The sequence below is a fragment of the Oryctolagus cuniculus genome, chromosome Y (assembly GCF_051225735.1).
Source record: "Oryctolagus cuniculus isolate XC-2025 breed Fujian yellow rabbit chromosome Y, ASM5122573v1, whole genome shotgun sequence".
NCBI lineage: Eukaryota > Metazoa > Chordata > Mammalia > Lagomorpha > Leporidae > Oryctolagus > Oryctolagus cuniculus.
Window position 1 is genome coordinate 6,245,586 of NC_142889.1, and position 14,050 is coordinate 6,259,635.

Sequence of the window (14,050 nt, forward strand, 5' to 3'; positions counted from 1 at the left end):
GGGGCTAGCACTCAGGCACTCATTGCCAAAGGAGAGAGAGAGAGAGAGAGAGAGAGAGAGAGAGAGGAATTTACCATGCCAAACCTGGGTGTGTCACCTTAGGCACACCCTTAAACCTGGAAAACTGAACAGAGATCTCTGGCCTCACCCACCACAAGCCTCTAGAGATTCACGGTAAGCAGACAGACCACTTATCTACAGAGTCATAATACAATGAAAAAAGCAGCTAATAGCAGAAAAAAGGAAGAAACCAATGAGCATCTCCATAAATGCCAAACAACGAAAGAAATGACCCAAGAAACAAGAATAAGGAAGCAACATGATGGTCCCAAAAGAACATGACACTTCAATTAAGGATTATGAAGATGATGAGATTGAAGAAATGCAAGAAATGGAACTCAGATATTGATGATAAGAATACTTAGAAGTAATCAGAAGCAAACACACGAACTACTGAAATCCATGCATGACATGAAAAAATTCTCTCATGAAAATGAAATCTTAAGTAGGAACAAAATGAAATGCAGAATTCAATAGAATATGAAATTGAGATATTGAAGAGAAATTGAAAGGAAAAGAAGAATTCAATAGAACAAATAAAAATGCAGTTGAGATTCTTAAAAACAGAATCAGTGAGGCAGAAGACAGAATATCAGACTTAGAAGACAGAGCACAGGAAAGTATACAGTCAAACCAAAGAAAAGAAGAGGAAATTAGAAATCTAAAAAATAATGTTGAGATTCTATAGGGTACTATTAAAAACCCAACATTTGAGTTCTAGGATTTCCTGAAGGCATGGGAGAGAGAAAGAGTTAGAAGGCCTTTTTAGTGAGATACTAGCAGAGAACTTCCCAGGTTTGGAGAAAGACACGTCCAAGTACAGGAAGCTCCAGAACTCCAAATAGACATGACCAGAAATGATCCTCGCCAGGACACACTGTAATCAAACTCACTACAGTGAAACATAAAGAAAAAGTTTCTAAAATGAGCAAGAATGAAATACCAGATAACTCTCAGAAGATCTTTAATTGGACTCATAGAAACCCTACAGCCTAGGAGGGAGTAGTGAAATACAGCCCACGTCCTAAGAGAAAAAACCTGCCATCCCAGAATATTATACCCTGCAAAGCTCTGATTTGTGAATGAAGGTGAAATAAAAACCTTTCATAGCAAACAGAAATTGAAAGAATTTGTTACCACTCATCCAGCTGGGCAAAAGATGCTTAAAGATGTATTACACACAGAAACACAGAAACACGGCCATCAGTACGAAAGAATGTAAAGGAAGAAAGTCTCTCAGTAAAAGATCACAGTAAGTTCAATGCATGTATTAGAAATATCTTTGGAAAAAATGCAGGGCAAAGACACTACTTATCAATAGTGACTTTGAATGAAATTTGCCTCATGTCTCCAGTTAAAAGACACAGACTGGCTGAATTCATTAAAAAATAAAACCCATTATTTGCTGCTTATAAGAAACACATCTTTCTAACAAAGGTGATTGCAGACTGGAAGTGAAAGGTTTTAAAAAGATGTTCCATGCCAATAGAAACCAAAAAAGAGCTGGTTTAGCCATCTTAATATCAAAAAATCAGACTTTAAGACAAAAACTGTTAAGAGAGACAAAGAGCGTACTATATAGTGATTAAGGGATCAATTCAACAGGAAGATGCAACTATTATAAATGTATATGTACCTAATTACAGGTCACTGGGCTATATAAAAGACATCTTAAGGGGCTTACAGCAAGACTAGACTCTAATACAATAGTATTGGGGGACATCAATACTCCACTATCAGCAATGGGCAGATCAACTGGACTGAAAATCAACAAGGAAACAGCAGATTTAATCAACACTATAGCCCAAATGGATCTAATAGATATCCATAGAACTTTTCATCCTACAGAGAATACACATTCTTCTCAGCAGTACATAAAACTTTCTGTTGGATTGACCATAATGGGATTGACCATCTCTAGGACTGACATACTAGGTCATTAAGAAAGTCTCATCAACTTCAAAAGAATCAAAATCGTAGCATGCATCTTTTCACACCACAATGGGTGAAGCTGGAAATCAACAACTCAGGAATCTCTAGAGCATATGCAGACACATTGAGACTGAACAACATGCTCCTGAATGAACTGTGGGTCATAGAAGAAACCAAAAGAGAAATAAAAAACTTTCTCGAGGCAAATGATGGTAAGAACACAACATATCAAAACTTATGGGATACAGCAAAAGCAGTGTTACAGAGAAAGTAAATAGCAAAAGGTGCCTTAGAGATGGGGCCAGCACCATGGTGCAGTAGCTTAATCCTTGACCTGTGGCACCAGCATGCCATATGGGTGCTGGTTGTAGTCCTGGATGCTTCTCTTCCAATCCAGCTCTCTGCTATGGCATGGGAAAGTAGGAGAAGAAGGCCCAAGTCCTTGGGCTCTGCACCCACATGGGAGACTGGGAAGAAGCACCTGGCTCTTGGCTTCAGATTCGGATAAGTGCAGCTCCAGCCATTGTGGCCACTTGGGGAGTGAATCAACAGAAGGAAGACCTTTCTCTCTGTCTCTCCCACTCACTGTCTGTAATTCTACATCTCAAATAAATAAACAAAATCTTTTCAAAAATTAGAGATGAAAGCGGGAATGTAACAAGAGACACCACTGAAACAAATAGCCATCAGAAACTATTAGGAAGAGTTGTTGCCAACAAACTGGGAAATATAGCAGAAATGGATAGATTGCTGGGTGCATACAACCTACCTAAACTGAACCATGAATAAACAGAAAACATAAACAGACCATTAAACAAGTAAGAAATTGAATCAGTAATAATGGCCCTCCCAACAAAAAAAGCCCAGGAGCGGATGGATTCACTGCTGAAATCTACCAGACATTTAAAGAAGAACTAACTCAAAATCTTCTCCAACTATTCAAAACAATTGAAAGAGACGCTATCCTCCCAAATTCGTTCTATCCCAATTCCTGAACATAAAAAAGATGCAGCAGAGAAAGAGAATTATAGACCAATGTCTCTGATGAACATAGACCCAAAAATCCTCAGAAATTTCTGGCCAACACATTTAACAACAAATCCAGAAAGATCATCCACCAGATGAAATGGGATTCATCCATGGTGTGCATGGATAGTTCAACATTCACGAATCATATTTCTGATACACCACATTAACAGACTGCAGAATAAAAACTATTTGATTATCTCAACAGATGAAGAGAACGCATTTGATAAAATACAACACCATTTCATGATGAAAACTCTAAGCAAATTGGGTTTATAAGGAATATTCCTCAACACAATCAAGGCAATTTATGATAAACTCACGTCCAGCATCGTATTGAATAGGAAAATGTTGGAAGCATTTCCACTGAGATCTGGTACAGACAGGAATGTCTTCTTTCACCATTGCTATTCAATATAGTTCTGGAAGTTTTGGCCAGAGCCATTAGGCAAGAAAAGGAAATTAAAGGGATACAAACTGGGAAGGAAGAAGTCAAACTATCCCTCTTTGCAGGTGATATGATTCTTTACTTAGGGGATCCAAAGAACTCCACTAGGAGAATATTGGAACTCATAGAAAAATTTGGCAAAGTAGTAGGACACAAAATCAATGCACAAAAAACCAACAGTCTTTGTATGCACAGCACTGGTTTATTAAAAGAAATATTAAGGGACTCAAAGGGGGACTTAGATGCCAACACAATAGTACTCGGGGACTTCAACACTCCACTCTCAGAAATAGACAGATCAACAAGACAGAAGATCAACAAGGAAACACCAGATTTAATCGAACAATAGCCCAAATGCATCTTACAGAAATCTATAGAACTTTCAATCGTACTTTTAAAGAATTTATATTCTTCTCAGCAGTGCATGGAACCTATTTTAGGATTGACCACATACTAGGCCATAAAGCAAGTCGCAGCAAAGTCAAAAGAATTAGTATCATACCATGCAGTTTCTCAGACCACAGTGGAATGAAGGTGGAAATTAGAAACTCAGGAATCCCTAGAGAGTATGCAAACACATGAAGACTGAACAACATGCTCCTGAATGAACACTGGGTCATAGAAAAAATCAAAAGAGAATTCCAAAAGTTTCTGGAAGTAAATGAGGATAACAACACAACATATCAAAACTTGTGGGACACAGTGAAAGCAGTGTTGAGAGGAAAGTTTATAGCAATAGGTGCCTACATCAAGAAATTGGAAAATTGGAAAGGCACCAAGTAAATGAGCTTTCAACGGATCTCAAGGATCTGCAAAAACAGCAGCAAAACAGACCCAAATGCAGCAGAAGAGGAATAATTAAAACCAGAGAAGAAATCCACAGGATTGAATCCAAGAAAAATTACAAAAGATCAGCCAGACGAGGAGCTGGTTTTTTGAAAAAATACACAAAATTGACACCCCATTGGCCCAACTAACTAAAAAAAGAAGAGAAAAGACCCAAATCAATAAAATCAGAGATGAAAAAGGAAACATAAAAACAGACACCACAGAAATAAAAAGAATCATCAGAAATTACTACAAGGACTTGTATGCCAGCAAACACGGAAACCTATCAGAAATGGATAGATTCCTGGACACATGCAACCTACCTACATTGAACCATGAGGACATCAAAAACCTAAACAGACCCATACCTGAGACAGAAATTGCAACAGTAATAAAGGACATCCCAACAAAGAAAAGCCCAGGACCAGACGGATTCACTGCTGAATTCTACCAGACATTTAAAGAAGAACTAACTCCAATTCTTCTCAAGCTATTCAGAGCACTCAAAAAAGAGGGAGTCCTCCCAAATTCTTTCTATGAAGCCAGCATCTCCTTAATCCGTAAGCCGGACAAAGCTGCAGCATCGAAAGAGAATTACAGACCAATATCCCTGATGAACATAGATGCAAAAATCCTCAATAAAATTCTGGCCAATAGAATGCAACAACACATCAGAAAGATCATCCACCCAGACCAAGTGGGATTTATCCCTGGAATGCAGGGATGGTTTAATGTGCGCAAAACAATCAATGTGACACACCACATTAACAGACTGCAGAAGAAAAACCATATGACTATCTCAATAGATGCCAAGAAAGCATTTGATAAAATGCAACACCCGTTCATGATGAAAACTCTAAGCAGACTGGGTAGGGAAGGAACATTCCTCAAGACAATCATAGCAATTTATGAAAAACCCACAGCCAGCATCCTATTCAATGTGGAATAGTTGGAAGCATTTCCACTGTGATGTGGTACCAGAGAGGGATGCCCACTCCCACCACCGCTATTCAATATAATTCTGGATGTTTTTTCCAGTGCCATTAGGCAAGAAAAAGAAATTAAAGGGATACAAATTGGGAAGGAAGAACTCAAACTATCCCTCTTTGCAGATGATATGATTCTTTATTTAGGGGATCCACAGAAATCTACTAAGAGACTATTGGAACTCATCGAAGAGTTTGGCAAAGTAGCAGGGTATGAAATCAATGCACAAAAATCAACAGCCTTTGTATACACAAGGAATGCCACAGCTGAGAAAGAACTGCTAAGATCAATCCCATTCACAATAGCTACAAAAACAATCAAATACCTTGGAATAAACTTAACCAAGGACGTTAAAGATCTCTACTATGAGAATTAGAATATCTTAAAGGAATAGAAGAGGATACCAAGAAATGGAAAAATCTTCCATGCTCATGGATTGGAAGAATCAATATCATCAAAATGTCCATTCTCCCAAAAGTAATTTGTAGATTCATTGCCATACCAAACAAAATACCAAAGACATATTTCTCAGATCTGGATAAAATGATGGTGAAATTCACATTGAGGCACAGGAGACCTCAAATAACTAAAGCAATCCTGTACAATAAAAACAGATCAGGAGGGCCGGCGCCGCGGCTCACTAGGCTAATCCTCCGCCTTGCGGCGCTGGTACACCGGGTTCTAGTCCCGGTCGGGGCACCGGATTCTGTCCCGGTTGCCTCTCTTCCAGGCCAGCTCTCTGCTGTGGCCAGGGAGTGCAGTGGAGGATGGCCCAGGTGCTTGGGCCCTGCACCCCACGGGAGACCAGGAAAAAAGCACCTGGCTCCTGGCTCCTGCCATCGGATCAGCGCGGTGCGCCGGCCGCAGCGTGCCGGCCGTGGCGGCCATTGGAGGGTGAACCAACGGCAAAAAGGAAGACCTTTCTCTCTGTCTCTCTCTCACACTGTCCACTCTGCCTGTCAAAAAAAAAAATAGATCAGGAGGCATCACCATACCACATTTCAAATCTTACTACAGGGCAGTATAATGGTACTGGTACAAAAACAGCAGGGATAGACCAAGGGAACAGGATAGAAACACGAGAAATCAATAAACATCTACAACCAACTTATATTTGATCAAGCAGCTAAAACCAATGCCTGGAGCAATGACAGTTTATTCAACAAATTGTGCTGGGAAAACTGGATTTCCACATGCAGTCATATGAAGCAAGACCCCTACCTTACACTTTACACACACACACACACACACACACACACACACACACACACACACACCAGTCAACATGGATTAAAGATCTAAAGCTATGACCTGACACCATTAATTTATTAGAGAACATCAGAGAGACCCTGCAAGATACAGGCATAGGCAAATATTACTTGGAAATGTCCACAGAGGGACTGGCAGTCAAAGCCAAAATTAACAACTGGGATTACTTCAAATTGAGAAGTTTCTGTACTGCAAAACAAACTGTCAGTATAGTGCAGGGGTAACATACAGTATGAGAAAAAAGCTTGCAAATTATACAAGTGATAAAGGATTAATAACCAGAATCTACAAAGAGATTAAGAAACTCCTTAACAACAAAACAAACAACCCACTTACGAGATGGGCCAAGGACCTAAATACACATTTTTCTTTTTTCTTTTTTTTTTTTTTTTTTTGACTGGCAGAGTGGACAGTGAGAGAGAGAGACAGAGAGAAAGGTCTTCCTTTGCCGTTGGTTCACCCTCCAATGGCCGCCGCGGCCGGCGCACCGCGCTGATCCGATGGCAGGAGCCAGGAGCCAGGTGCTTTTCCTGGTCTCCCATGGGGTGCAGGGCCCAAGCACCTGGGCCATCCTCCACTGCACTCCCGGGCCACAGCAGAGGGCTGGCCTGGAAGAGGGGCAACCGGGACAGAATCCGGCGCCCCGACCGGGACTAGAACCCGGTGTGCCGGCGCCGCTAGGCGGAGGATTAGCCTAGTGAGCCACGGCGCCGGCCAAAATACACATTTTTCAAAAGAGGAAATCTAAATGGCCAATAGACACATGAAAGAATGCTCAGGATCAGTAGCCATCACGGAAATGCAAATCAAAACCACCATGAGGTTTCACCTCACCCTGGTTAGAATGGCTCACATTCAGAAATCTACCAACAACAGATGCTGGTGAGGATGTGGGGAAAAAGGGACACCTACCCACTGTTGGTAGGAATGCAAACTGGTTAAGCCATTGTGGAATTCAGATTGGAGATTCCTCAGAAACCTGAATACAGTCCTACCACTGACTGAGAAATCCCATTTTTCAGAGTTTACCCAAAAGAACTTAAGTTGGCAAATAAAATAGCTGTCTGTACCCTAATGTTTATTGCAGTCCAATTCACAATAGCTAAGACATGGAATCAACCTAAATGCCTATCAAAGAAGAGTGGATAAAGAAATTATGGGATATGTACTCAATAGAATACTATACAGCGGTAATGAAAAAAATTAAAACCGGGCATTTGCAACAATATGAGTGAATCTGGAAAACATCATGCTGAGTGAAATAAGCCAGTCCCAAAGGGACAAATATATGTTCTCCCTGATCTGTGACAACTGAGCACTAAAAGGAAACTTGTAGAAGTGAAACTGACACTATGAGACACAATTACTTGATCAACTCTTGTCCTGACTGTTGAGGACTTCTTACTATTTTATTCTTTTTAGTATTTTCTCTTCTATTTAATACCATTGTTTGATTCTTTAATTAGCACACAATTATTCTTAGGAGCTTTACTCTAACTGAAAATTAAATCCTGTTAAAAATAAATATGGAGAAGAGAGGAAAGAAATGTAGAGTTCAGCACATGCTCACTCAGACTTACCGCTAATGATAGAGCTACAAACATGCCATTGGACTCCACATCCCATTAAGTTGGCATGTACCAATGCCATCTCACTAGATAAACTGATCATTTTAAATTCTTTTTTTTTTTAACAGGCAGAGTGGACAGTGAGAGAGAGAGACAGAGAGAAAGGTCTTCCTTTGCTGTTGGTTCACCCTCCAATGGCTGCCGCGGCCAGCACGCTGTGACTGGCACACCTTCTGATCGATGGCAGGAGCCAGGTATTTATCCTGGTCTCCCATGGGGTGCAGGACCCAAGGACTTGGGCCATCCTCCACTGCACTCCCTGGCCACAGCAAAGAGCTGGCCTGAAAGAGGGGAACCGGGACAGAATCTGGCGCCCCGACTGGGACTAGAACCCGGTGTGCCAGCACCGCACGGCAGAGGATTAGCCTAGTGAGCTGCGGCGCTGGCCTTAAATTCTTAATTGATCATAAAGATAGGATTAAGTATCAAAGGGATTACATAAATAACACCAGTGTCTGCTAATATTAATTGATAGAATTAAAAAGGAGAGAATGATCCAACATAGGAAGCGGGATACCCAGCAGACTCATAGGATGGCAAATGCCCTAAACAGCACACTGGACTCAGAATCAGCCCTTAAGGCATTCAGATCTGGAAAGAGCCCATAAGAGTTTCTCAGGCATGGAAAGCCAAGACACTCTGGCAAAAAAAATGACCTCAATGAAAGATCTGAGTGAGGTCCCAGCAGAAAGAATGGGCCATCAAAGAAGGAGGTACCTTTCTCTGAAGGGAGGAGAGAACTTCCACTTTGATTATGACCTTGTCTAAATAAGGTCAGAGTTGGTGAACTCAAGGGGCTTCCATAGCCTTGGCAGCTCATGACAAGAGCCTCGGGTGATTACTGACATCACAAATAAGATTGTCAATTGTTAAATCAACAACAGTTTACACTGTGCATTTATTCCCAATGTAGAATCTCCATATTTGATGTGTCCTACTATGATAATTAATGGTAAAACTAGTATTCAAACAGTACTGTATACTTTGTGTATCTGTGTGGGTGCAATCTGTTGAAATCTTTACTTAGTATACAGTAAGTTGATCTTCTGTATATAAAGATAGTTAAAAATGAATCCAAATAAGAATGGGATGGGTGAGGTTGTAGGAGAAGGAGTGGTTTTGAGTGGGAAGGTAGTTAAGGGGGGAAAATCTGATATAATCCAAAAGTTATACTTTTGAAACTTATTTTTATTAAATAAAAGTTCCTCTCCAAAAAAAATAAAGAAATTCAAAACACACACAAATACACTTATTCTGTGAAGTACTAAGCCTTTTTGCAGTAATGGAAATTTAAAATATATTATGTCAAAAACTAAAAAAAAAAAAAAAAAACAGAAAGAAAGAGAGAAGGAAGGATGGTGGGAGATAGAGTATAAGGGAGGATTTATTTTCATAGACTTTTATCTCAAACTCATTTTGAATCTCATAAAAATCAATTATTAAAATTTAAAAAGGGATTGAAGCGGCAAGATGTCCGAATAGGAAGGGAGCACACTGATAGTCCGGGGAGAGACAGTTTAATAAAAGTGGAGATACTGCAGGTTCAAGGAAGAGTAGGGGAAGAAAAAGCAGAAGAAACTCTTCCAGAACGAGTGATTCACAGTGGACCTGCATGGAGAGCGTGGGAGCCCACAGTTCGGGACACCAGCGGCAGACTCAACACACCAGTGCTGGAACATGAGGTGAGCCAAACCTCAATAGCCCGAGACACCGGCAGGCAAGTGGAAAGAGGAGACTAGAGGGAACAACCCCGGGGGGAAAGTTCACCAGGCTAACTAGAAGAGAGAGAGAGAGAGAGAGAGAGAGAGAGAGAGAGAGAGAAAAGTGACTGATATGGACACGGGTTTCTCTCTCTCTGCTCACCTCTCAAAGGCGAGCAAGACAAAGAGCAGGCGACATCTTGGACATACGTCATAGGCAGAGTGACCTCAGGTCTGCACTGGCCCTGAGCCTGGCAGAAAAACCTGACTCTGGGCGGGGTGAATTAACAGATCAGGACCTAGTGAATGTGTGGTGCTACTGAACTGAGACAGTGAAAAAAGAGACTGTGGGGGAGAGAACACACGGAATTCACGTGAGTACTCTCCAGAGATGCTGCAATTCCGTAACTTTGGCAACCCAGTGGGAGACTGAAGGAGAATTTGAGCCCACTCTGAGGGCAGAACAGATTCCCTGTGTGGTCCTTGGGAAAGAGCTTCCAATCTCTGGCTCCTGTGGGTATATCATTTTCCTGCTAACTACCTCCAACTTTGTTCAGCTGTGTGGAATTATTTCCCTTTTGAATCAAAAAAAGAAAGAAAGAGAGAGAGAACTACCATGCCTAACCTGGGAGTGTCACCTTTAGCAAACCAGAGCTCTCAGGCCACACCCATCTCAAGCCTCTAAGGCTCTATCAAAAACAGTCCACTTAATCTAGAGTCATAGTATAACAAGAAAAAGCACCACAGTGAAGAAACCAAATATCTCCAATATGCCAAATAACAAATGCAAAAACCAAGGTAATAAAAACAAGGAAGTCACTATGATGCCCCCAAATGAAAAAGACACCCCAATTCAAGATTATGAAGATGATGACATAGAAGAAATGCAAGAAGCAGATCTCAAAAAATTGATAAGAACATTAAGAAGTTCTCAAAAACAAATTCTTGAACTACAGAAATCCTTAATGGACAAGATAGAAAATCTCTCTCATGAAAATGAAATATTAAGGAGGAATCAAAATGAAACGAAACAACTAGTACAACAGGAAACTGTGATAGTGATGAGAAATCATAATGAAATGAAGAATTCAATAGATCAAATGACAAACACATTAGAGAGTCTTAAAAACAGAATGGGTGAAGCAGAAGAATGTCAGACTTAGAAGACAGAGCACAGGAAAGGATACAGTCAGACCAAAGAAAAGAAGAGGAAATTAGAAATCTAAAACATATTGTCGGGAATTTTCAGGATACTATTAAAAAAACCAACATTCGGGTTCTAGGAGTTCCTGAAGGCATGGAGAGAGAGAAAGGATTAGACGGCCTTTTTAGTGAGATACTTGCAGAGAACTTCCCGGGTTTGGAGAAGGACAGAGACATCCGAGTACAGGAAGCTCATAGAACCCCTAGTAAACATGACCAAAAGAGATCCTCACCACGACATATTGTAATTAAACTCACCACAGTGAAACATAAAGAAAAGAACCTAAAATGTGCAAGAGAGAAATGTCAGATTACTCTCAGAGGATCTACAATCAGACTAAAAAAAAAAAAAAAGAAATATCCAATATCCCTGATGAACATAGATGCAAAAATCCTCAATAAAATTCTGGCCAATAGAATGCAACAACACATCAGAAAGATCATCCACCCAGACCAAGTGGGATTTATCCTTGGAATGCAGGGATGGTTTAATGTGCGCAAAACAATCAATGTGACACACCACATTAACAGATTGCAGAAGAAAAACCATATGATTATCTCTAATGACGCAGAGAAAGCATTTGATAAAATACAACACCCTTTCATGATGAAAACTCTAAGCTAACTAGGTATGGAAAGAACATTCCTCAAGACAATCAAAGCAATCTAAGAAAAACCCACAGCCAGCATCATATTCAATGGGGAAAAGTTGGAAGCATTTTCCACTGTGATCTGGCACCAGAAAGGGATGCCCACTCTCACCCCCTGCTATTCAATATAGTTCTGGAATTTCTAGCCAGAGCTATTAGGCAAGAAAAAGAAATTAAAGGGATACAAATTGGGAAGGAAGAACTCAAACCATCCCTCTTTGCAGATGATATGATTCTTTATTTAGGGGACCCAAGGGACTCTACTAAGAGACTATTGGAACTCATAGATGATTTGGCAAAGTAGCAGGGTATAAAATCAATGCACAAAAATCAACAGCTTTTGTATACACTGGCAATGCCACAGCTGAGGAAGAACTTCTAAGATCAATCCCATTCACAATAGCTACAAAAACAATCAAATACCTTGGAATAATTTTCACCAAGGACGTTAAAGATCTCTACGATGAAAATTACACAACGTTAAAGAAAGAAATAGAAGAGGATACTAAAAAATGGAAAAATTTTTCCATGCTCATGGATTGGAAGAATCAATATCATCAAAATGACCCTTCTCCCAAAAGCAATTTATAGATTCAATGCAATACCAATCAAGATACCAAAGACCTTCTTCTCAGATCTGGAAAAAATGATGCTGAAATTCATATGGAGACACAGGAGACCTCGAATAGCTAAAGCAATCTTGTACAACAAAAACAAAGCCGGAGACATCTCAATACCAGATTTCAGGACATACTACAGGGCAGTTGTAATCAAAACAGCATGGTACTGGTACAGAAACAGATCAATAGAACAATGGAACAGAATAGAAAATCCAGAAATCAATCCAAACATCTACAGCCAACTTATATTTGATCAACGATCTAAAACCAATTCCTGGAGCAAGGACAGTCTATTCAATAAATGGTGCTGGGAAATCTGGATTTCCACATGCAGAATCATGAAGCAAGACCCTTACCTTTCACCTTACACAAAAATTCACTCAACATGGATTAAAGACTTAAATCTAAAATATACGACCTGACACCATCAAATTATTAGAGAGCCTTGAAAAAACCCTGCAAGATATAGGTACCGGCAATGACTTCTTTGAAAACACCCCAGAAGCACAGGCAGTCAAAGCCAAAATTAACATTTGGGATTGCATCAAATTGAGAAGTTTCTGTACTGCAAAAGAAACAGTCAGGAAAGTGAAGAGGCAACCGACAGAATGGGACAAAATATTTGCAAACTATGCAACTGATAAAGGGTTGATAACCAGAATCCACAAAGAAATCAAGAAACTCCACAACATCAAAACAAACAACCCACTTAAGAGATGGGCCAAGAACCTCAATAGACATTTTTCAAAAGAGGAAATCCAAATGGCCAACAGACACATGAAAAAATGTTCAAGATCACTAGCAATCAGGGAAATGCAAATCAAAACCACAATGAGGCTTCACCTCACCCCAGTTAGAATGGCTCACCTACAGAAATCTACCAACAATAGATGCTGGAGAGGATGTGGGGAAAAAGGGACACCTACCCACTGTTGGTGGGAATGCAAATTGGTTAAGCCACTATGGAAGTCAGTTTGGAGATTCCTCAGAAACCTGAATATAACCCTACCATTCAACCCAGCCATCCCACTACTTGGAATTTACCCAAAGGAAATGAAATTGGCAAACAAAAAAGCTGTCTGCACATTAATGTTTATTGCAGCTCAATTCACAATAGCTAAGACCTGGAACCAACCCAAATGCCCATCAACAGTAGACTGGATAAAGAAATTATGGGACATGTACTCTATAGAATACTATACAGCAGTCAAAAACAACAAAACCTGGTCATTTGCAACAAGATGGAGGAATCTGGAAAACATCATGCTGAGTGAATTGAGCCAGTCCCAAAGGGACAAATATCATATGTTTTCCCTGATCGGCGACAACTAACTGAGCACCAAAGGGGAAACGTGTTGAAGTGAAATGGACACTATGAGAAACAGTGACTTGATTAGCTCTTGTCCTGACAGTTGATGTACAATGTAATACTTTATCCATTTTAGTATTTTTTTGTTCTAGTACCATTGGTTGAACTCTGTAATTAACACACAATTATTCTTAGGTGTTTAAATTTTAACTGAAAAGTGATCTCTGTTAGGAATTTGGAAAGCATTAAGCTGAGAGAAATAAGCCAGTCCCAAAGGGCCAAATCCCATATGTTCTCCCTGATTGGTGACAACTGACTGTACACCAAAAAGGAAACCTGTTAAAGTGAAACAAACACTATGAGAAACAGTGACTTGATCAGCATAGCCCT